This window comes from Ochlerotatus camptorhynchus, unplaced genomic scaffold, assembly GCF_037179485.1.
Source record: "Ochlerotatus camptorhynchus isolate MF236.1 unplaced genomic scaffold, CSIRO-AGI_Acam_v1.1 ptg000324l, whole genome shotgun sequence".
Classification (NCBI taxonomy): Eukaryota; Metazoa; Arthropoda; class Insecta; order Diptera; family Culicidae; genus Ochlerotatus; species Ochlerotatus camptorhynchus.
Window position 1 is genome coordinate 3,351,642 of NW_027040812.1, and position 24,321 is coordinate 3,375,962.

The 24,321-nt window shown below is 43.6% G+C and overlaps 1 protein-coding gene across 2 annotated transcripts in view; it reads right to left on the reverse strand.

Moving 5' to 3' along the window:
* Positions 1 to 24,321, reverse strand: part of LOC135707992 (protein O-mannosyl-transferase TMTC1-like) — an 860,006-nt gene that overhangs the window by 353,812 nt on the left and 481,873 nt on the right. The window lies entirely within an intron of this gene.

A 24,321-nucleotide genomic window follows, 5' to 3' on the forward strand; every position in this document is an offset into this window, starting at 1 on the left:
TAAATAGTTCGCGCAAAGGCTACGTGCTGCAAGCCGATATGTGCAAGGACTTGGACGGTAACCTTCTCACGAACGAGTGTGAGGTGATTGAAAGGTGGAAGCAGTACTATGACGAGCACCTCAACGGTGAATCAGCAGAAAACGAAGGTGGCACGGCAACAGACCTTGGAGCACGTGCAGAAGAATACATGCAATAATTGGAGGATAATTGCACACACTCAATGATTACGGGAATCATAAGCCATTGCAATGCAATGAAAGAAATTAACACGTTTACTAGTCTAATTTCGGATAACAGTTTTCTTATAAATAACGCTAAAAGTGTATACATGCATTCAAGCTGCGGACCATACAACAGGAAACATTCAGGAAATTTTTTGATTAATTTCTTCAATTGCAGTATAAAAATAAACGACCAGATTATCACATCACAAAAAGAATCTGATACCACCAAGGAACTGCAAGGCGCATTTCCCAGCTTAATAATCAACCGAACTATAGTTAAACATTATGACATTCCAACGCTCAGCATCTGAACCAAAGAGAACCGGAATCAATTGGAATTTATCAACTTTAAGCAATACAATCATCAAAATTTGATTTTCATCATTCTAGGCGGGCTGTCAATTTTAACAGTCGCTATAACAGGAGTAGTCATCTATGTGTGTTTTCGGAACCGAAAGTTCACCATCAAGATTCAACAATCAAAATCAAGGAACAAAAGGCAGAAGTCATCAGAAGTCACATCTGACAACAAGAACAACAAGGACGAGGACGTCCTTTCTTCACCCCCCGTAGGAATCACGGAACACATTTCCATGTAAACCAATGGCGTCATCAATGTGCCGCGTTGCAACACATCGGACCACGCAACCACTCCAGTTCATCGATCATCAAGTGTCAGCAGAAATAAGAATTATGCAGTATTAACAGAAGTAGGGCATAAGTATGACCACTGAGGCAAAATTCAATCAGTTCAGTTTTAGCATTCAGTGAGACAAGTGTAATCAAATGATTTAGTTCAATCAATGTTATTATTATGAGAACTGTCTCGTAATTATAATTTGATATCATTTTGATATTTTTCTGATATTTGACTTTGCTCGGGCAGGCTACCGGCCCCTGATCTTCAAGAAGTTGAGGAGAAGATCGGTCGGCTGAAGAACAACAAAGCAACTGGTGTAGATCAACTACCAAGTGAGCTATTAAAATACGGTGGTGAAGCACTGGCTAGAGCGCTGCACTGGGTAATTGCCAAGATTTGGGTGGAGGAGATATTACCGGAGGAGTGGATGGAAGGTGTCCTATGCCCATATCTACAAAAAGGGCGACAAGTTGGATTGCGGCAACTACCGCGTGATCACACTGCTGAGCGCCGTCTACTAGGTACTTTCCCAAATTCTATGCCGCCGCCTGTCACCATTTGCAAGAGAGTTCGTGGGGCAATACCAGGCGGGATTCATGCGCTACCATGGACCAAAATTTCGCGATTCGGCAGGTTCTGCAGAAATGCCGCGAATACAACGTGCCCACACATCATTTGTTCATTGATTTCAAATCCGCATACGACACAATCGATCGAGATCACCTATGGCAGATTATGCACGAGTGCGAATTTCCGGATAGACTGATGCGATTGGTCAAGGGGACGATGGATCGAGTGATGTGCGTTTTTCGAGTATCGGGGACACTCTCGAGTCCCTTTGAATTTCGAAGGGGGTTACGGCAGGGTGATGGACTTTCGTGTCTGCAGTTCAACATCGCGTTAGAAGGTGTTATCAGAAGAGCTGGGATAGACACGAGTGGCACGATATTCAGGAAGTACATCCAGCTCCTTGGATTCGCCGATGACATCGACATTATGGCACGGAACTTTGAGATAATGGCGGAAACGTACATCAGACTGAAGGCTGAAGCTACACAGTTCGAAAAAGTAGTGTAAATTTCTGTTCAATGTGATGCACATAAATGGAGCGTCACATATAATATACGTTTACATTATATATCATGTAAAGTTCTGACACATTTCATGCAATGTAGCAAATATTGTATACAAAAGCCCATCTTTGCAAACAACATTGTTTGCAAGTTGCTCGGTTGCGTGAAATGAAATACAAGTCTACGTGAATGAATGTTTACATCACAATTAAAATTCAGATTTTTTATCTGTGTAGACGGATTGGACTTGCCATCAACGCATCAAAGACAAAATACATGAAAGGAAGAGGTTCTAGGGAAGACAATGTTAGCCTCCCACCCCGAGTTCAGATTGGCGGTGACGAAATCGAGGTGGTCGATGAGTTCGTGTATCTGGGCTCACTGGTGACCGCCGAAAATGATACCATAGCAGAGAAATTCATAGACGCATTATGGCAGGGAATCGTGCCTATTTTGGTCTCCGGAGGACGCTCCGGTCGAATAAAATTCGCCGCCGCACGAAGTTGACTGTCTACAAGACGCTGATGAGACCGGTGGTCCTCTACGGCCACGAGACCTGGACTATGCTCGTGGAGGACCAACGCGCCCTTGGTGTTTTCGAACGGAAGGTGTTGCGTACCATTTACGGTGGAGTGCAGATGGATGACGGAACGTGGAGGAGGCGAATGCACCACGAATTGCAACAGCTGCTGGGAGAACCATCCATCGTCCACATTGCAAAAATTGGGCGACTACGGTGGGCTGGGCAGGTCGTAAGAATGCCGCACGACGACCCAGTGAAAATGGTTCTAGAAAGCGACCCAACAGGAACAAGAAGAAGAGGCGCTCAGCGGGCAAGGTGGATCGACCAAGTAGAAGGTGACCTGCGGACCCTTCGCAGACTACGAGGCTGGCGAACTGTGGCCATGGATCGAGTAGAGTGGAGACGACTTCTTCGGACAGCAGAGGACAACAAGGTCTTAGCCTGATTGGTAAGGTAAGTAAACAAAAAACAAGATGGACGGAAGGCGGCGACCCCGGCGTAGTGGTTAACATCCATACCTCTCACGCCAAAGTCACGAGTCCAAATCTCACCCCCGGACAAGTCACGAATGACCCAAGAGTGTTAAAGTGACTATAATAAAAAAAAAAAAAAAGAAGAAAAAAAAAAGATGGACGGAAAACACATCAAGGAAAAAACAATTGACGGCAATTGAATAGACAGGGAAGCAGCTTCCCCACCTGGGATTATATCGTACCCATCATCCACATGAACCGGTAAGTAGAATGGCTTTACTTCTTTTTCGAAGTGATGAGACCAGAGATTTCTATGCCTCAGAAAAATCCCATTGACTTCGGCTGGGATTGAACCAGCAGTCACGCTTGTCACTACACCACCGACGCCGGCATACAATTATCGTCATCTTGGGTAGCAACCAACATATGTGCAAAATTCCATTCAAATCAAAAAGAGCCATGTCCAACCGATTTGCTATTTGGCGAGGGAATTCTCACCTCTGCAACTGCTATAGTTTTACACATAAGCCTATTGAACATACTGGAATCTTCATTTACGAACCAAACCGGGGATTCGTAAATCGAATTAGTGCGTTAAAAAAATGTCGTTGACGTGTAGGAACTATACATCTATGCCTGACGCCGTTTTGAAATCCAAGATAGCGGCATCCGGTTCATGAAAACCTGGATTTTTTTTTTTTTTAATTCTTTATTATAGAGATTTTTAGCCATAGGCTAGTTCATCTCTTAATATGAAAACCAATATGGGTATTTTCGAAATCAGGGTGACGTGAAGGAACTGGAAATCTATGTCTGACGCCATTTTGAAATCCAAGATGGCGGCATCCACTTACAGAAAACCTGGAAAATAATGTCAATACCCCACAATATGGGTATTTTTGGAATCGGAGTGACCTGTAGGAACCGGAAATCCATGCCATCCCGATTTAAAAAATACCTATTTTGTGGTGTCAAAATGGCGTCAAACATGGATTTCCAGTTCGTACACGTCACCCTGATTACATAAAAACCCATATTGTGGGGTATTTTACATTATTTTTCAGTTTTTCATGAACCGGATGCCGCCATCTTGGATTTCAAAATGTCGTCAGACATGGATTTCCGGTTCCTAAATGTCATTCCGATTCCAAAGATACCCATATTGTGGAATATTTCACAGTTTTTCCTTGATTCTCATAATCGCAAAAATAAACTCGTTATGTGGGATTTGCTTCGTAAAAAGAAAACTCGTTATTTGAGATTTACTACGCAAAAAAAGAAAACCTCGTTATTTGGGATTTACTTCGTAAAAAGAGGGACGTAAATTGAATACTGCGTAAAAAAAGACTTCGTAAACGGAGGTTTCAGTGTATTGGACAATCAGCTGGGTTCGTTAATAACCGCTAGCATCTTCTGATTCTAAGGTATTAGATTTTCTAAATTTGAAACATGGAATAATTTATGAAGCCCAGATGGCACATCTATCGTCTACAAGGGTAGGTTCATCGGAGCTCTGACTGCCAAACTTCAGAAGGGCCTGGCCGTTCTGTCTGAATATTGCAACAGCTGGAAGATCCGTATCAACACTGCAATCTTTCCACACTCTAAATCTCCCAGACTTGTCCCGTCGGTGAATAATAAGATCTGCTTAAACGGCTCAGTGGTGGAATTGTCCAAAGATGTCGTGTACCTCGGGCTAACATTAGACAGCAAGCTTCTTTTCAGGGAGCACGTTGACTCCACCCAGACAACCAGAATGCACGTATATTCAAAGTTGTTTTCGTGATATACAAACATATATACAAGCAAACAAATCGTATAGAATGCAAAAAAATGGCTTATACGTACAAAAGTGGAGGCCATATACATGCAAATTTTTATTTAATTTTAAACGGGTTGATTTAACATCATATACGATTTAATCTGTAATAACAAATTCACTTGGAAAAGTCATACGATGTAATCCGATTTGATTTGTGATACAGTACGACGAAAAAATGAATCATCGCATATTGGTCGGAAATTTGCATTATATACGATTTAACTTAAACATAATGCGATGCATGCCGTTCTTATATGCGATTTTGACTTCAACTGTAGCAATGTACGATACTGTCTGCTCATTGTTATACGACTTCTGGTTGTCTGGGCACTCATCAACAGGATCCCTGAAAAATTAGCTTGCTGTATACAAATAAATCATCCTTCCCATAATAGAATACGGGATGTCAATCTGGGAGAGTTGCCTTAAATGCCATCACCTTAAACTTCAAAGAATCCAGAACTAGATCCTTAGGATGGTCCTAAAAAGGTCCCACGCGGACCAGAAATTATGAGATCCACCTCCTGGCTGGAATTCAGACATTAAAAGAACGGAGAGTATTCATCCTGAAAAGGATCAGAGACACCTGTCGGAGATCAAATCATCAGATCTAGCACGTTATGTTAAGTGATACTCGTAGTTGGTAGATTTTCATTTTTTTTCAATTCAAACAAAACACAACCCAAAGGGATATTCTGTAAACTAGTTGAAAAACGCAAATGTTAAACTAGAATATCAAATTAAACAAAGATGAAGAGCCAGGTAGGCTAATCAATAAAAATGTTAAATCAATGTACTATCATAATCAACAGAAATAAACAAAAATTTTACTACTTACTACTATTTGTGAAGCCCAATATAATACACAAAACAGCATCTACTTGAAAGTTTTTGATATTGAACAGCAAGCGAATCCAATTTCGCGACAACATAACATACCATATCTGGGGGCGCTCCGAAGAACTCATCTATTGGACCGCGCATAATCCCTTAACGACCAACCTAATTGAAAGCTCATTCTCCACAGGTAAACCCCCCCCCCCCTCCCCCATCATACAGTTTCCGAAACTTTCTGCACAGTCAGTGCACAGGAAAAGGTCTAACATAATAACGGTCGTTTGCTCTATCCGTGGTTCTTGGTAGGGGAAATAAGCGGTTTCATTAGGCACTCAATTAGTCGTTATCGTTATTGCGTATCATAGAGTCGTAATCAAAATCCAATTAACAACAACACGTTAACGATTTCACCGAAACACAATCTTGCTCCGTAAATTGGAAGCCATTACGGGGTTTTGTGTGTCCGAAACTCGCATTCCGAAATAGCCCCTACCTACGCTAACGAAAATTATTTCACTTTATTCTGTATGTTGCCGCCATTTGTCAAGTGCTTTGTTACTCTGGTGTAAATCTGCCAACTTACTAGACATTTTCACCCACGCGTGGCCATGATTGAATGATATCCACCTAAAAGCTGGGGGTAAACTTCTTTTGAATGGGCTGTTTATTGTAAAAGCTAAAACCAGTAGCTCTGGAACTTTGCGAGGATACAAAGTGTGGACAAAAAAAAATAGCAATTTGTTCTCAACCAGCAACCAATTCATTTGAACGAAATTAAACTTTATCACCACCAAGTGCTCAAAGGTTATTTTCACTTTCACTTTCATCACCCCCGACTGCGGAAAAGAGAGCTTTTGTGATGTGTAGCGGAGAGGAAGGGCAACTTTTCTGGACAATTTCGTGCGACTTTTGCTTCTTCTCTGTTTGTAGGTGGCCTTGTGGGATGTAAACCACATAATGGACGAATTCTCAAAATAAACAGAAAGCAACTGGGAATGGAAAGGTCAATCGGCGTTTTGCTGGAGTTTTTTTTTCGAGATGATGTCATTGATAAGTGGACGACATTGAGTCAGGATCATATATGGTGGACGGCTTTTTGCTTCTTTTATTTTTGTTTATTGCAAAAAATGTTGCCAGAAAGTTTTTCATTCAATTTGAGCTACTGATTTCCCAATAGAGTGAATGATCAGCTGTTGTTTACACAAAACAGGTGTAGGTGTCTTTCGTTTGTTTTTCATCGTTCCTCTGGAAATGTTATCAGAAGGGTAAATTTCTGATGATACACTTGTAATATCCACCTAGAATGTTGAAATTGACAAAGATTGTTGACATACTGGCTGTGCGGAGTTCCAAACGATAGAAAGATTGTAAGTGGCTGTCCACAGAGCTGTCCGGAGTTTTCACGCGAGACGACGCGTGAAAACTGTGTTTCTGAAAGGAAGCTTCAATTTACAAAAGACAGTACTGCTGAAACACCTACCAAAGAAAACCTAGATTCACTCCTTTCATATGAGGCTAGATTTAAATTGTTCTATGAGAGACTGGAGCAATTTTTATTTGTTTCGTATTTTTATAAAAATGTATTTGTTAGGATATATTTAAATTATTCATTATTTTGTTGGACATTTGTTCTAAAGTCTCAACAATCGAAGTTCGATGTACCTCAGTAGTACTGTACTATGAAGGCAACTACAAAATCATCTTCAAAACTTTGTTCTGAATCTTTTGAAGTGCTTTTTTCCTGTTAGTGCAACAACTAGACCATATTGCCACAGCATAAAGCATGTCTGGTCTTAAAACTTGTTTAAATATTAAAAGTTTATTCTTCAGGCAAAGTTTGAATGCCCTCAATGTGATCTTTAAAAGTTAATATTTGGTCTAGTACAAATCCAAGATATTTCACTTGGTTTGACCAGGAATTGAAACTCCGTTCATAGTGAATATATGACTACTACTAGGTTTCAACGAGGAAGTTCTTGGCTTGTGTGGAAAAATTATAATTTGAATTTTGGAAGCATCTGGAGAAATCATCCTTTTTTGTAAACAAGAAGAGAAAATATTCAAACTTTTCTGCAGTCTGCTGCAAATAATATGAAGACTTATTCCTTTAGAGGAAAGGTCCGTGGCATCGTGTAATCTGCTAAATAAAGCTAGAAAACAAGCCTATGTCATCGATAAACAAAGATTTGTGGCAACCCAAGAAAAGCAACTCCAGTTGAGCAACCTTCAGTTTTTTTTTTACGAATTAAATTGGTACCTCTTAGGAGTTATATTAATGAATACCAATGTTGCTGATTGATGACCCAACCCGCGATTTGAAACCGAAAATAATCTCCACGGGAGAGAACTACAAACTAAAACCACAAACGAAGTGACAGACGACTAACTGGCGAAGAAATCACTTAAAATAATGTGGTTCGCTGTAATAGAATTTTCTTAGAAGCTTGTGCCATCAGCCACCAGATGGGCTAGTATTTTTGTTTTGATTTGAACATAGTTGATTTTGTGTGCAATATGATCTTTGACAGTGTGCAAAGAGTGTATCATTTTGTAATTTTTTTATGCATTTCAGTTTAGAGTAGAGTGAAAGAGATAGAACCAAAACATTCTAGTACATTTAGTGTTACCATGTGGTACAATCCATTAGTAGTGTTGCCATGTGGTACAATCCAGTAGTAGTGGTGTTGCCATGTGGTACACTGAAAAATTGCAATAGCAGGTGCGTCACCAAAGTTTTCGAGCCGCTCCGTCTGTCACTTCGTTTGTGCTAAAACTGTCTCTGATCATCAGTCACCTACCGCTTCAAGAGAAGAGCGAAAGAGTGCCCTTTACGTTTACGCCTTTATCCGTTCATTCTATGAAATGCACAAATCCAAGCCGATACCGAGGAAACTCGGGTACTGAGTGAGTGCCGCTCGAGTTTCAGGTGGCTTGTATCACTGATTGACTGAGTCAATGGTTGAGCAAGATTTTACTGGTTATTATGTACGGATACGGAGACACGGCAAAGAGAGAGAAAGAGAGTTTTTTCTCCTGCCTGCCGCAGTCCCCGTTCTTTTTCATTGGTGAAGCTTATTGTTTTTATTCTTACTGATGCAGATTTTGCTGTCTTCGCCCACTAAGCAATGCTCACCTAAATTTTGCTGCGGGGAGGCGAAATGTTTTGCAACAAATGGACGGTTTTGCGAAACGAGGCATCTTGAGGGCACTGAGGGAAAGATGTACACTTTCTGTTTTAATCCAAAAAATAGTGTCGCATAAAATTAAATGTACTAAATTTAGTGCTTTAGCTCACGAAGTGCTTTGTTTTTAATTTATGAAATGTTGCCCACATGTAGAGTTTACAGTTACCAGAAATCCTTATATGTCAAGATGCAAATAAGGGTTAGAGATTGTTTTTGGATTTATAAACAATAATAATTAAATAGGGGCTTTTCATTAACTACAGAGACTGTTTTGGGGGTTCTACACAGTTTAATGTTTTAAGTGCATATTTTTATTGGAAATTGTGTGAGAAGTGGACGTTTGCCATATCTTTTGTCCCATAGATAACTACAGTAGTCTGGAGGCAAATTGATCACCGGGGTGAAATTGATCACTATGGATGTGTTTTTGGTTAGCTTATAGCATATTTTTGGTGGTAGATATAAAGACAATTCTGATAGCATCGTGAGACTCCAATAACTGCTTTGACGAATTTTTCAAAACAAACATGTTTTTCTACATAAATTTCAGATTTATTGAAAAGATGATAAAAATCATCAAATTTCATCACTCAAACAAGTAGTCCTAGTACAATAGAGATTGATGCCATTAACTTGAATGCGGTATTGTTTGTTAAAGAAAATGTCTATGAATCAGAGTTATGAAAAAAGTATTACAAAGTATTAAAAATATTGAGAATCAACGACCTCGTGTATCATTTATTTATATTTTATTTCGTTATGGTTATTTTGCGGCGAATAGTCAATAAAAACGGCTGGATTTTGCATTTCGTACGAAAAAAAGACTTTCTGCTTTTTTTTATGTTTTGCTGTGTTGGTTTTCCGAAAAAAGAATTTTTTTATAATAACTGAACATCATAAAATATGTTGAAATTCCCATACATGTTTTTCTCCAATTTTTGTACTAAGGCACCGTTATAATTGATTAATTCGAACATCAAGGTCAAACCATCCTTGCATACTTTATTTAACTGGTTTGTTTAAAGTCCACTTCTTGAAATTCAACCTTACATAGAGCAAGAATGCCACTCCTACATTAATAAACAAGTTAAAAAAATCGTGCATCTGGCATAATTTTGGAATTTCAATCTCCGAAAGTTTGCTTAAAAAAGTTTTCATTTCGGTGGCACTCTTGTTCCATCTGGCCCTATACTCCCCGCCCCTATGTAATAATAAGTAACGAAAAATCACCCTTTCCCCACATACGTTACATAATTTGTAATGCAAATCACAAAAGATTATTTTATATTTCTTTTTCAGTTTTAAATATAATTGTTTCTGTACTTACCCAAATGAATAATTTCAACATTCTCATTCTCATCCATGCATTGTGCGTTTATTTCAAAAATGTGGCGACCCCGACGTGACACTGAATCTATTTTCAGGTTCAACAGTCGCCCCTTTGCACGCTTACTAAAAAGTTGTTTTATTTCCATTGCCCCTTTATGAACGTACCCAGGTATAACTGCTTCAACGAACAGGTAGACTCACTCTGACTCAATTTGTCTCTTTCAACACATTCTGACTCAGACCTCGAGTTAGATGCATGGTGAATCAGAACGACTAAGCTCAATGACTGAGAGAGAGAAAGTCTGGTTAGATGAACACATTCTCAGCATTTGTCTGTTCTCCCGCTGAGTTGAGTCGGGATATTTTTGTTATTGCCTCTGTCCTATTCGTAGTGAGAGCCTGGTTGGAAAATGAACATTGTGAGTTGTATATCTCAAATACTGGTACTGAGTTGTCATTGATGCGAAAATTTGCAACATTGATGAATACATTATATTTTCATCAAGTTTACTTATTGATGAAAGCAAATTTATTGGACGGTAGCTAGAAGCTTCTGTTGGATTTTTATCCGGCTTCAAAATTGGAACAGATTTTGCATTTTTCCATTGATCAGGCAAGTATGCCTGTTGAATTTACAAAGAAAGACAAGTTTTTTGATAAGAATATAAAATATTTCATCATCACCTGGAGCTTTGATATTTTGAATCTTTTTAGTTATAGATCCTATTTTGTCCAAATAAGTTTCCAAGGAATCATCGAAAAAAAATCCTGGGTTCAAATAGCAAATCCCGAGAAACCTTATTCCTAATAGGACTAGTAAGACCCAAACTGAAATTATGGGAACTCTCGAATTGCCTAGCAAGTTTCTGAGCTTTTTCTGAATTCGTGATCAAAATTTTACCGCCTTCTGTAAGCGCTTGAATAGGCTTTTGAGGTTTTTTGACGTAGGACTACGTCTTTGATTTCTATATGGGGGTACACTTTGTGAAAACCCAAAATGGAACATGTAATAAATTAAGAAAGATTTTGAACGTTGATAACTCAGCTGCCACTGGTCCAATTTCAATAATTTTATCACCAATCGATCAGAAATATGACCACGCATCGATAACAATGCTTTCTAATGTTGATTTTCAACAAGAAACTATTGAAAAACTGGTTAATTTCCAGCATTGTCCAAAAGCGTCGAATTAACTAACAAATCCACCAATTACTTACATGCATATGCTCCATCCCCAGCACAGTCGTCAGAGAGTAGTAAGTAGACGAAACAAGTCGAAGTGGCATTCGCCTCCGATCTTCGGGCGCGTGCAAATAGGGAAGATGGAATTGCGTAATATTTTGCACACTCATCGCCATATTCAGAACCAAACGCAAATTTCTCAAGATAACCACCATCCGTCATTTGGCTCGCCGTGGCGCTGTCTGACGTATATCCGGTCTGATTTAAGAGGTGTGCTGAAAGTGTTCCTGAAAAATGAGATCCGTGATGCTGTTACCTACACTAAACACGCCAAGCGTAAGCGGCCATGGATGTCATCTACGTTTTGAAGTGACAGAAACGCACTTTGTTTGGTTTCGGAGGTTAAATCATCACCAACTTTGGCAACAAAACGGCTCTTTTTAGGGCCACCAAGCTTATTACAGTAAAGAGTATGAATAGAATTCATCTGCCTGTTTGTCCATATTCAGAACCAACGACCACACAAAATGCTCATGTAATCAAACTGGAAGCAAGGATACAAATTATTTTGATCAACCTTGATCAACTTTGAATCGCTACGGCCGGATATTTTCGATGGAAGAAGCAACAATCTAGCATATAATTCGACGAAGACGGCAGGAAACATTTGTGAAGCCGAGTTATTTACGAAAGAGAGTGTCGATGAAGAGAATCGATCAATGAAGAGAGGACCTATTGAAAAGTGACGCGAGATTTGTTTTCCGTACTGGTATTGGTACTGGTAGCTCTAATGCTACCGACGCCAGAGAGGCAGCTCCCACACCTGGACCCTACCAATCGACCCATCAACTCAACCGGGAACCAACGGCTTTACTTCCCGAAGGAAGGCGTGATCAGAGATGTTATGATGAACATGCCGGTGGCGCCGACTGAGATTGGACCCAGGCCTCCTGGGGTTAGAGGTAATCATGCTAACCACCAGCGCCGATATCTTTCAAGGTGATATCACGGCGAATGAGAACGACCCAAATGTGAGTTTAGTTATCTTAGAAATAAGAAATAAAGTGCAGGAACTCAGCGATGAGTAAATGTGCCTCATGTTTTCCCAGGTTTTTCCAGGATTTTCCAGGGGAAAATTCCCGAATTTGAGAAAATTGGATTCACTCATTCTATTGGTACTACTCCGATACTGGATAAAATTTTCGTCAATCTCCTCATTTTTGGCAGATTTTTTAGGTTTTTCACAGGAAACCATGAGACAAATTTACTCATCGCTGAGTTCCTGCACTTTTGACGATTATGAGTGAACTAAACTCAAATTTGGGTCGTTCTCATTCGCCGTGTACGCAAAAGGAAAAGAGCCAGTGTCGCTACTTGATAGCAAACTACTCATAATGGGAGGAGTCTTTGTAGCTTTTATACCATTTGGTTGCACATCATTCTGCTTTTACCTGAAAAGATATAAAAGAACGCTGCTGTATGGCATTAGCTCATTCTCTGCTTGATCGTCAAGCAGTATAGTTCGGTCTTTGCTCGCTTTTTCGAGTTGTTCGATAAATCTATAGTTTGTTACAAACGTTTGCAGATATACTGCACGTCGCGTCGTCAGTAGTGTCGGTCGCATCGCGTGATGGGAAGACAGCGCTCTCAGAGCCGACTTCGTGAACAAGCGGAGAAGAAGAACAGTGGTGAGGGTAGCTCGGTACCTACCTCAAATAGGTACGCTACTCTGCCCACCGATGTTGGAAATACCAACCCAGTCCCTGTGAAGCGGACGAAAAAGAGGAAGAAGAACCAAGGTCAGTCCGATGGTACGAGCGGACGCGACGAACGCCAGCGACATCGGTGATTTCGGCGACGCCGTCGAAACCGAGAATTCTGCCGGTCCGAGTGCGGCGAAAATCAAGCTTCCTCCACTGGTGGTGAAGGTAGTGCCACTCAAGACGCTCATTGGCGATTTCGCATCGCTGGGCATCGCAGCTGAGTACAAGATCAGCAGGATCGGCACTAAGGTGATGCTCCGGACGAAAGCGGAATACGAAATCGCAGTCAAATTCCTGAAGGATTCCAATGCGGAATACTTCACGCACGACATCCCCGGTGAAAAGCCCTTCAAGGTAGTCATCAGGGGTCTACCGGATGTTGATCCCAAGGCGATCGAAGAAGAACTCAAGGACCGGTACAAGCTGGCCCCAATCGCTGTCTTTCGGATGACGAGGCGAGACGAAAACGTGAAGACGTACCCGGATTGTCTTTTCCTGGTGCACTTCCAGAAGGGAACGGTGACGCTGAATGCGCTGCAGGCTATCCGCTCAATCTACTCCATAATCGTACGATGGGAGCCATACCGTGGAGGCCATCGCGATGTGACCCAGTGCCAACGATGTCTAAACTTTGGACACGGCACTCGCAACTGCAACATCAAGCCACGCTGTAGCAACTGCGCTCAAGAACACGCCACTTCCAACTGCCCTGCGGATGGAGCCGTGGCGTTAAAATGCGCCAACTGTGGTGGTGCTCATCAAGGTTCCGACAGACAGTGCTCCAAACGCGAGGACTTCAAACGCATCCGAAAACAGGCGGCAACTAACAACCAACCAGGACGCAAGAAGGACAAAGTCCCGGCATTTCGGACGGAGGATTTCCCGCCCCTTCGTGCTCCTCAGCAAAGGCAAGTGAATTCACGGGTGCATTCCGCTCAAGCAACTTCCGGTGATTCTGCTGGCCAAAGCTCTCCATCCCCCCCTGGATTCTGGAGACAACCAACAGCGCAAAACAACAACCCCGATCTGTTCTCAGCGGATGAACTGATGGAAATCTTCGTCAACATGTCCGGTGCTCTTCGTAAGTGCCGCAATAAGCCCGAACAGATCCAAGTGCTCGGTAAGTTCATCATCCAGTATGGCGTCTAAACCGCTAAGTATCGTCACCTGGAATGCTTGCTCTGTAAGAGCAAAAGAGATTGAGCTTGCCGACTTCCTCCGCAAGCACAGCATCGACGTGGGCCTTCTAACCGAGACCCATCTAAAGTCCGGTGACAGCTTCTGGTTGCCTGACCACAACATTATCCGGCTTGATCGCACCAGCTCCAGGGGGGGTGGTGTTGCGGTCGTCGTCAAGAAAGGAATAAAATACCACACTCTGTCCCATATCCGCACCACTATCATCGAGGCCCTTGGTGTGGAGGTGGAGTCGTCGACTGGATACGTCCAGTTCATCGCCGTCTACTGTCCTCGACAGTGTGCCGCCAGTAGTGGACTAGCGGCTAAATTCAAGAAGGACCTGTCCACCATCACCCGTACCGGTTCCCGCTTCGTAGTTGGAGGAGATCTGAATGCTCGCCATGAGGCCTGGCGGAACTACCAGCAGAACCAGAACGGTCGTCTCCTGTTCGACCACTCACAGCATGGGCTGTACTCCGTTTGGTTTTCGGATGAGCCAACATTTATCTCACCGGCGGGCAACCCATCGACACTAGACCTGTTCCTGACAAATATCGGCTTGTCCAAGCCGGTAGCCTTGAACGAACTCAGTTCCGACCACCAACCGGTGGTGTCTGAGCTGGGCTGCAACGTAGCTCCTGCTTCAAGCCTGCGCAAGGACTATCATCGCGTAAACTGGGCCCAGTTTGGACGCGTGGTAGACAGGCACATCATCGACAACCCGCCGCTTGACACCGTGGAGGACATCGACCGAGCGTTGGAGGGACTCCACCAAGCCATAACCGTGGCTGACGAGGCGTGCGTCCGACGAGTTCCTGTGAGGGGTAAGTTTATTGCTATTGATTCCCACACCCAACTCTTAATTCGCCTGAGAAATGTTCGTAGACGCCAGTTTCAGAGGACTGGAGATCAAGCGGTGAAACGTGAAATGGCCGATCTGAACAAGGAGATTGCTTCCAGAATGGTCTCACTCCGGAACGAAAGTTTCGGGCGGCTTGTCCAGAATCTGGACGACCGCTCCAGACCATTCTGGAAAGTTGCCAAGGTCTTAAAGACGCACCCTAAACCCATTCCGCCACTAAAAGATGAAAATGATGACGATCGGCTCATAATCACCCCTCAGGAGAAAGCGAATGCGATTGGTGAGCATATTGCCAAATCGCACTTGCTTGGCTCCAACATCCAAAGTCCGCTCGAAGTTCAGGTTGAGCAATGCGTACTCAACTTTGATTCCTCCCCTTGTGCCATCCCTCCGGAGGATAGAATCACAGTGGAACAGATTTGCTCAGCGCTGAAATGCACCAAAAACATGAAGGCCCCCGGGTTTGACGGAATATTCAACCTAGTGTTGAAAAATCTCAGCATGAAGGTTCACTCTCTGCTGGCTGCTGTCTTCAACAGATGGTTGGAACTGCACTACTTTCCAAGCATCTGGAAGACAGCGAAAATCATACCTATCCGCAAACCCGGGAAGGACCCAACGCTAGCTTCAAGCTACAGACCAATCAGCCTCCTTTCAGCGCTGAGCAAATTGTTCGAGAAACTCATTCTCAATCGTTTGCTCAAGTTTGTCGAGGAAAATAACATTCTCCTTCCGGAACAGTTTGGGTTCAGAAAGGGGCACTCCACCAATCACCAGCTAGTGCGGGTGATGAATAACATCCGAAGTAACAAAGCTGTATCCAAGTCCACAGCCATGGCATTGTTAGACGTTGAGAAAGCGTTTGATAATGTCTGGCACAATGGGCTTGTATACAAGCTCTGTAACTTCAACTTTCCATTACATCTGGTTAAAATCACCCGTAACTACCTCCAGCAAAGGTCGTTTAAGGTATCGTTGAATGGTTGTCTTTCCGACACGTTTTCCATCCCAGCAGGTGTTCCGCAAGGCAGTCTGCTGGGCCCCTTGCTTTACAGCATTTACACTTCCGACATTCCTCCCCTCGGAGACGGTTGCGTGTTTTTTCTTTTCGCAGATGATACCGCAATAGCCGTCAAAGGAAGGATGCCTCGCGAAATAACGAACAAACTTCAACGATGCCTTAACGCCTTTGCTGATTATGCCACCACGTGGAAAATCAAAATCAATGCTTCCAAAACACAAACAATCATGTTCCTCCATCGACAATCACCCAAACTAAAACCGGCTCCCTCTTGTACTGTAATCATGGATGGCACAAGGGTTGAGTGGTCCGCCGAAGTTACCTATCTCGGGATGTTGTTTGACGAAAAGCTTCTATTCCGCTCGCATGTGGAGAAAACCGTAGTCAAGTGTTCCGCCTTGGTTAGGTGTCTGTATCCGCTGATTTGCCGCAGATCCCGCCTCTCAAGGGTGAACAAACTGGCCGTCTACAAACAAATCGTAGCACCTGCGATCCTCTACGCAGCTCCGGTGTGGGAATCATGTGCACAGACTCACAGGAACAAAATCCAGGTCGCTCAGAATAGAGTGCTGAGGATGGTTCTTGATCGTCCTTTTGACACTAGAATAACAAATTTACACGAAGAGGCAGGCATTGCCAAAATAGATTCCAAAATTAACGAAATTAAGACTAAATTTACACAAAAATGTAATTTATCAGAACATGCTTTGATAAGCAATTTGTATATAGTAGGTTAGGTGTACATAGTAGTTGTAGGTTAGTTGTAGTTTTAAATAGTAGTTATAAGTAGTCTCCCTTTTCCAATTCAAATCAAACCAATCCCACCAAGGTGGTCATACTTTAAAATAGGCCTGATAGGACTAGGAACTGTAAATAATAATTAAAATCTCAAATGTACCAAAGTTGAAAAGACGCATCTGTGTCACTTAACAAATTCATACATGTAAACCACACAATCACAAGAAATAAAGATCATTTAAATGGCAAAATGGCATTAGCTCATCATACATAGGTTCTTTTTAAGCACATACATTGTAGATTCTCTGCTTGTTCGTCAAGCAGTACAGTCCGGTATTTGCTCGCTCTGTCGAGTTGTTCGATAGTTATTCCAAACGTTTATTCGCGTCGTCAGTAGTGTCGGTCGCATCGTGTGATGGGAAGACAGCGCTCCCGGAGCAGGCTCCGTGAGAAAGCGGAAAAGATCAGTGGTGAGTGTAGCACGAGTGTACCTATTTCAAATAGGTACGCTACTCTTCCCACCGATGTTGGAAATACCACCTCCGCCACGGTGAAGCGATCCAAGAAGAGGAAGAAAAACCAAGGCCAGTCCGATGGTGCGAGTGGACGTGATGACGTCACAGCAACGAACGCCAGCGACATCGGTGATTTCGGCGACACCATCGACAACGAAAATTCTGCCGGCCCGAGTGCGGCAAAAGTGAAGCTACCTCCATTGGTGGTAAAAAATGCTCATCTTAATGAGCTCATCGCGGATCTAGCGACGCTGGGCGTTAAAGCCGAATACAAGTTGGGCAGAGTCGGCACCAAGGTGGTGCTCCGTACCAAAGCGGAGTATGACTTGGTCGTCGCCCACCTGAGGACTTCCAAGGTGGAATTCTTCACCCACGACATTCCCGGTGAGAAACCATTCAAGGTCGTCATCAGGGGCCTACCAAACTTCGACCCGCAGTTTATCGAAGCTGAAATCAGGGACCGGTACAAGCTGGCCCCAATTGCCGTCTATCGGATGACAAGAAGAGACGAGAATGTGAAGGCGTATCCGGATTGCCTTTTCCTGGTACACTTCCAGAAGGGAACGGTGACGCTCAACGCGCTGAAAGCCATCCGCTCCATTAATTGCATCATCGTCCGCTGGGAGCCATACCGTGGCGGCCATCGCGATGTGACTCAGTGCCAACGGTGTCTGAACTTTGGACACGGCACCCGCAGCTGTAACATTAAGCCACGCTGCGGCAATTGCGCTCAAGACCACGCCACTTCCGACTGCCCTGCGGATGAAGCCGTGGCGTTAAAATGCGCCAACTGTGGTGGTGCTCACCAAGGTTCCGACAGACAGTGCTCCAAATGCGAGGACTTCAAACGCATCCGAAAACAGGCGGCAGTTAACAACCAACCAGGACGCAAGAAGGACAAAGTCCCGGCATTTCGGACGGAGGATTTCCCGCCTCTTCGTGCTCCTCAGCAAAGGCAAGCAAATTCGCGGGTGCATTCCGCTCAAGCAACTTCTGGTGATTCTGCTGGCCAAAGCTCTCCATCCCCCCCTGGATTCTGGAGACAACCACCAGCGCAAAACAACAACCCCGATCTGTTTTCAGCGGATGAACTGGTGGAAATTTTCGTCAACATGACCGGTGCTCTACGTAAGTGCCGCAATAAGCCCGAACAGATCCAAGTGCTCGGTAAGTTCATCATCCAGTATGGCGTCTAAACCGCTAACCATCGCTACTTGGAACGCTTGCTCTGTAAGAGCAAAACAGATTGAGCTTGCCGACTTCCTCCGCAAGCATAGCATCGACGTGGTTCTTCTAACCGAGACCCACCTAAAGTCCGGTGACAGCTTCTGGTTGCCTGACCACAACATTATCCGGCTTGATCGCACCAGCTCCAGGGGGGGTGGTGTAGCGGTCATCGTCAGAAAGGGAATCAAGTTTTGCACTCTGCCCCACATCCGCACTTCTATCATCGAGGCCATTAGTGTGGAGGTGGAATCACCAACTGGAAACATCCGGTTCGTCGCTGTTTACTGCCCACGCCAGTGTACCGCAAGCAACGGATTAGGAATCCAATTCAAGAAGGACCTGACCGCCATCACCCGTACTAGCTCCCGATTCATCGTTGGGGGCGACCTGAACGCCCGCCATGAAGCTTGGAGGAACTATCAGAGGAACCGGAACGGATGTCTATTGTTCGACCACGCACAACATGGTCTGTACACTGTGCAATTTCCGGACGAACCAACTTTCATCTCTCCGGCGGGAAATCCCTCCACGCTGGACTTTTTCCTGTCAAACATCGGACTATCCAAGCCGGAGGCGCACAACGATCTCAGCTCCGACCACCAACCGGTGGTGACTGAAGTCGGTGTCAATGTGGTTCCTGCTAGAAGCTGCCTGCGTAAAGACTACCACCATGTCAACTGGGTGCAGTACGGACGAATGGTGGACAGCAACATCGATGAAAATCCACTACTCAACACCGTAGATGACATCGACCGGACGTTGGAAGGGCTCCAACAGGCCATATCCATGGCTGACGAGGCATTCGTTCGACAAGTTCCTGTGAGGGGTAAGTTTGTTGCTATTGATTCCCACACCCAATTACTGATTCGGTTGAGAAATGTTCGTAGACGCCAGTTTCAGAGGACTGGAGATCTGGGCAAAAAACGTGAAATGGCCGATCTGAATAGGCAGATTGCTTCCAGAATGGACTCACTCCGAAATGAAAGTTTCGGGCGTGTTGTCCAGAATCTGGATGACCGCTCCAGACCATTCTGGAAGGTAGCCAAGGTCCTGAAAAATCATCCCAAACCCGTTCCACCTCTCAAAGTCGAAAATGATGACGATCGGCTTTTAATTACCCCACAGGAGAAAGCAAATGCGATCGGCGAGCATGTCGCTTCATCGCATTTGCTTGGCTCGACTATCCAAAGTCCGCTCGATGATCAGGTTGCGCAATGCGTTCAAAACCTAGATACCTCCCCTTGTGTCGTGCCTCCGGCGGATATGATTACAGTACAACAAATTTGCTCAGCGCTGAAATGCACCAAGAACATGAAGGCTCCCGGGTTTGACGGTATATTCAACTTGATCTTGAAGAGACTCAGCATGAAAGTGCAGTCTCTTCTAACCGCTATCTTCAACAGATGTTTGGAACTGCACTACTTTCCAAGCATCTGGAAAGTAGCAAAAATCATACCAATCCGCAAACCCGGTAAGGATCCAACATTGTCTTCAAGCTACAGACCAATCAGCCTCCTTTCAGCGCTGAGCAAATTGTTCGAGAAACTCATTCTCAATCGTTTGCTCAAGTTTGTCGAGGAAAGCAACATTCTCCTTCCGGAACAGTTTGGATTCAGAAAGGGGCACTCCACCAATCATCAGCTAGTACGGGTGATGAATAACATCCGAAGTAACAAAGCTGTATCCAAGTCCACAGCCATGGCCTTTTTTTTTTTTCCTTTGATTTGTTTTCCGTCGATCTTGTTTTCCGTGCTGAGCACCAATGCTACCGACGCCAGGGAGACAGCTCCCACACCTGGACCCTACCTATCGACTCATCAACTCATGAACCGGGGACCAACGGCTTTACTTCCCTTCCGAAGGAAGGCGTGATCAGAGATGTTTTGTCTCAGAACATCCCGGCGGCGCCGACTGGGATTGAACCCAGGCCTGCTGGGGTGAGAGGTAATCACGCTTACCACTACACCACCGGCGCCGCTGCCACAGCCATGGCCTTGTTAGACGTTGAAAAGGCGTTTGACAATGTTTGGCATGATGGACTTGTGTACAAGCTTTGTAACTTCAACTTTCCTTTACATCTTATTAAAATCACCCGTAACTACCTCCAGCAAAGGTCGTTTAAGGTATCGTTGAATGGTTGTCTCTCAGACACGTTTTCGATCCCAGCAGGAGTCCCGCAAGGCAGTCTGCTGGGCCCCTTGCTTTACAGCATTTACACTTCCGACATTCCTCCCCTCGGCGACGGTTGCGTGTTTTTCCTGTTCGCATATGATACCGCAATAGCCGTCAAAGGAAGGATGCCTCGCGAAATAACGAACAAACTTCAACGATGCCTTAACGCCTTTGCTGATTATGCCACCACGTGGAAAATCAAAATCAATGCCACCAAAACACAAGCGATCATGTTCCTCCATCGGCAATCGCCCAAACTGAAACCGGCTCCATCTTGTACTGTAATCATGGATGGCACAAGGGTTGAGTGGTCCGCCGAAGTAACCTATATCGGGATGTTGTTCGATGAAAAGCTCCTCTTCCGTTCGCATGTAGAGAAAACAGTAGTCAAGTGTTCCGCCTTGGTTAGGTGTCTGTATCCGCTGATTTGCCGCAGATCCCGCCTCTCAAGGGTGAACAAACTGGCCGTCTACAAACAAATCGTAGCACCTGCGATCCTCTACGCAGCTCCGGTGTGGGAATCATGTGCACAGACTCACAGGAACAAAATCCAGGTCGCTCAGAATAGAGTGCTGAGGATGGTTCTTGATCGTCCTTTCGACACTAGAATAACAAATTTACATGAAGAGGCAGGCATTGCCAAAATAGATTCCAAAATTAACGAAATTAAGACTAAATTTGCACAAAAATGTAATTTATCAGAACATGCTTTGATAAGCAATTTGTATATAGTTGGTTAGGTGTACATAGTAGTTGTAGGTTAGTTGTAGTTGTAAATAGTAGTTATAAGTAGTCTCCTTTTTCAAATTTTCAAACAAACCAATCCCACCAAGGTGGTCATTCTCTAAAACAGGCCTGATAGGACTAGGAACTGTAATTAATAATAATTGAAATTTAACAGGAACTAAAGTTGAAAAGACGCATCTGTGTCACTTGATAAGTTATACATGTAAACCACACAAATTCAAGAAATATAGATCATTTAAGTCAAAAAAAGTCAAGTCAAAAAATGGCATTAGCTCATTTTCGCTTCGGACGGCGTGTTGAACAGCAATAGCAGCAATAGGAAGGTGGTGGCTAGTCCACTTCTTCACACCTAACAAGCAACAATTGACTGGTCGTGGCAAAGGAGGAAAAGGTCTGGTAAAGGAGGCGCTAAGCGTCATCGCAAAGTTCTTCGAGATAACCGCCATCGGTCGTCTGGCTCACCGTGGTGGTGTCAAACGTATCTCCGGTCTGCCTAAGAGGTGTGCTGAAGGTGTTCCTGGAAAATGAGGTCCGTGATGCTGTCACCTACACTAAACACGCCAAGCGTAAGTGGCCATGGCTGTCCTCTTCAATAAAACGGCCCTTTTCAGAGCCATCAAGCTTACATCAGTAAAAAGTTGGAATAGAATTTATCTGTGCCTGTTTGTCCATATTCAGAACCACAAGCCCCCAACGACCACACAAAATGCTCTCCAGAGTTGTAATCTTGTAACCAAACTTGGAAGCAGGGGTGCAAGTGATTTTGATTGATTCTCTTATTCACCTTTCTCTTTGAAAAAGATTACTAAAAAATTGATACACCTACAATTCAAAAACGGAAAGAGTTGAGATAATAGATAATTGATCAATTAAAAGAACTAAATTCTCTTCACATTTATTCCGTCCACTATAGCGGTCCTACGTCAAGCTTCAGTTCGTGCCCCTAGGCACAGACTCTTCTACTTTTTTTTAATGTTTGTGAGCTTCCAGACTCGATTTAGTTCTTCAGGGCAGAGAATAACTTTTTTATTTGTTTTTGCAAACCCTACCAGTATTGTGAAAATCACTTGTATCACAAATATCACGCCAACCAAATATCAGCTCTGATTAAAACTCATTTGATATTTTTTTTAAATACGCCACTTATTTGAGTTATTGATAACCCAAACAATGCAAATTACAACTCAGCACTCACTTATTCTTGTCTTTTTCACTCTCAAAGTATTATACCCATGTACTTTCCATTCAATGAAACGAAATACTCAAACGTTTCGTTTTAAGTACAACTCCTTTGAGTGGTATCACTGTGCGCCAGCTACCACTCAGCCAATAGTACATTCTATATGCGCGAGTATTGATGTTCCGAAAGTGAGGATAACAATTTAACAAACCAATATTTTTGACTGGAGCGAAAGTGAGGATAGCAAACTTCTAACTTGAAAATGGGATTACTCAAGTGTGCGTGTTATAAACGTCAGAAAGGTCAATGAAAGCAAACTGCCAAAAAGACCAGCAGCAAGCAGCTATACACGCTAACTTAAAAGTAAAGGGTGATACGGTCAAAATTTGGTCAAGGGAAAACGCGTGTAAATCGGTGAAATCGTTTATTTAAAAAATCAAATTAAATTTCTTTTTCAAGTTCAATTAGTATAAAATTCAGGAAAAATATTCAGTTAGGCTTCCGCTTTTCCAAATCCGAATTGCCGGGCCTTACGCTTGACCCCTGCCATCAGATTTTGTACAGCCACCTTGTCCACCTTCTTCGCCGCAGAAAGCCAGTTTGCCTTGAACTGCTGCTCGCCCTTAGCAGTTTTTTTGGTCTTCTTTAGGTTCCGCTTGACAATAGCCCAGTATTTCTCAATTGGGCGGAGCTCTGGCGTGTTGGGAGGGTTCTTGTCCTTGGGAACCACCTGCACGTTGTTGGCGGCGTACTACTCCATGGCCTTTTTACCGTAATGGCAAGATGCCAAATCCGGCCAAAACAGTACGGAACAACCGTGTTTCTTCAGGAAAGGCAGCAGACGTTTATTCAAACACTCTTTCACGTAAATTTCTTGGTTGACAGTCCCGGAAGCTATGAAAATGCTGCTTTTCAAGCCACAGGTACAAATGGCTTGCCAAACCAGATATTTCTTTGCGAACTTTGACAGTTTCATGTGCTTGAAAACATCTGCTACCTTTCCCCTTTCTTTTGCCGTATAAAACTCCTGTCCCGGAAGCTGCTTGTAGTCGGCTTTGACGTAGGTTTCGTCGTCCATTACCACGCAGTCAAACTTCGTCAGCATCGTCGTGTACAGCCTCCGGGATCGCGCTTTGGCCGTCGTATTTTGTTTATCATCGCGATTTGGAGTCACTACCTTCTTGTAAGTCGATAGTCCGGCTCGTTGTTTGGCTCGATGCACGGTTGTAGACGATACACCCAGCTTATTTGCGGCATCTCGGAGAGAGAGGTTAGGGTTTCGCTTGAAACTACCGGCAACTCTCTTTGTCGTCTCAGCGGCTTCCGGTTTTCGATTTCCCCCCGATCCAGACTTCCTGGTTGTCGACAAACGTTCCCCAAACACTTTAATTACATTTGTAACGGTTGATTTGGCAACTTTTAGCGATTTTGCCAACTTTGCGTGCGAGTAGCTCGGATTTTCGCGATGCGCGAGCAAAATTTTGATACGCTGCTCTTCTTGCTTGGACGGCATTTTGACAACTGAAGAGTGAATTCCAAAATCAAAATAGGAGCAACATTCTACACACACACACCTTCAAAATGAGGGGTGTTCAGGTTTTTTAAATGCAAAATTGAAAGAAATACG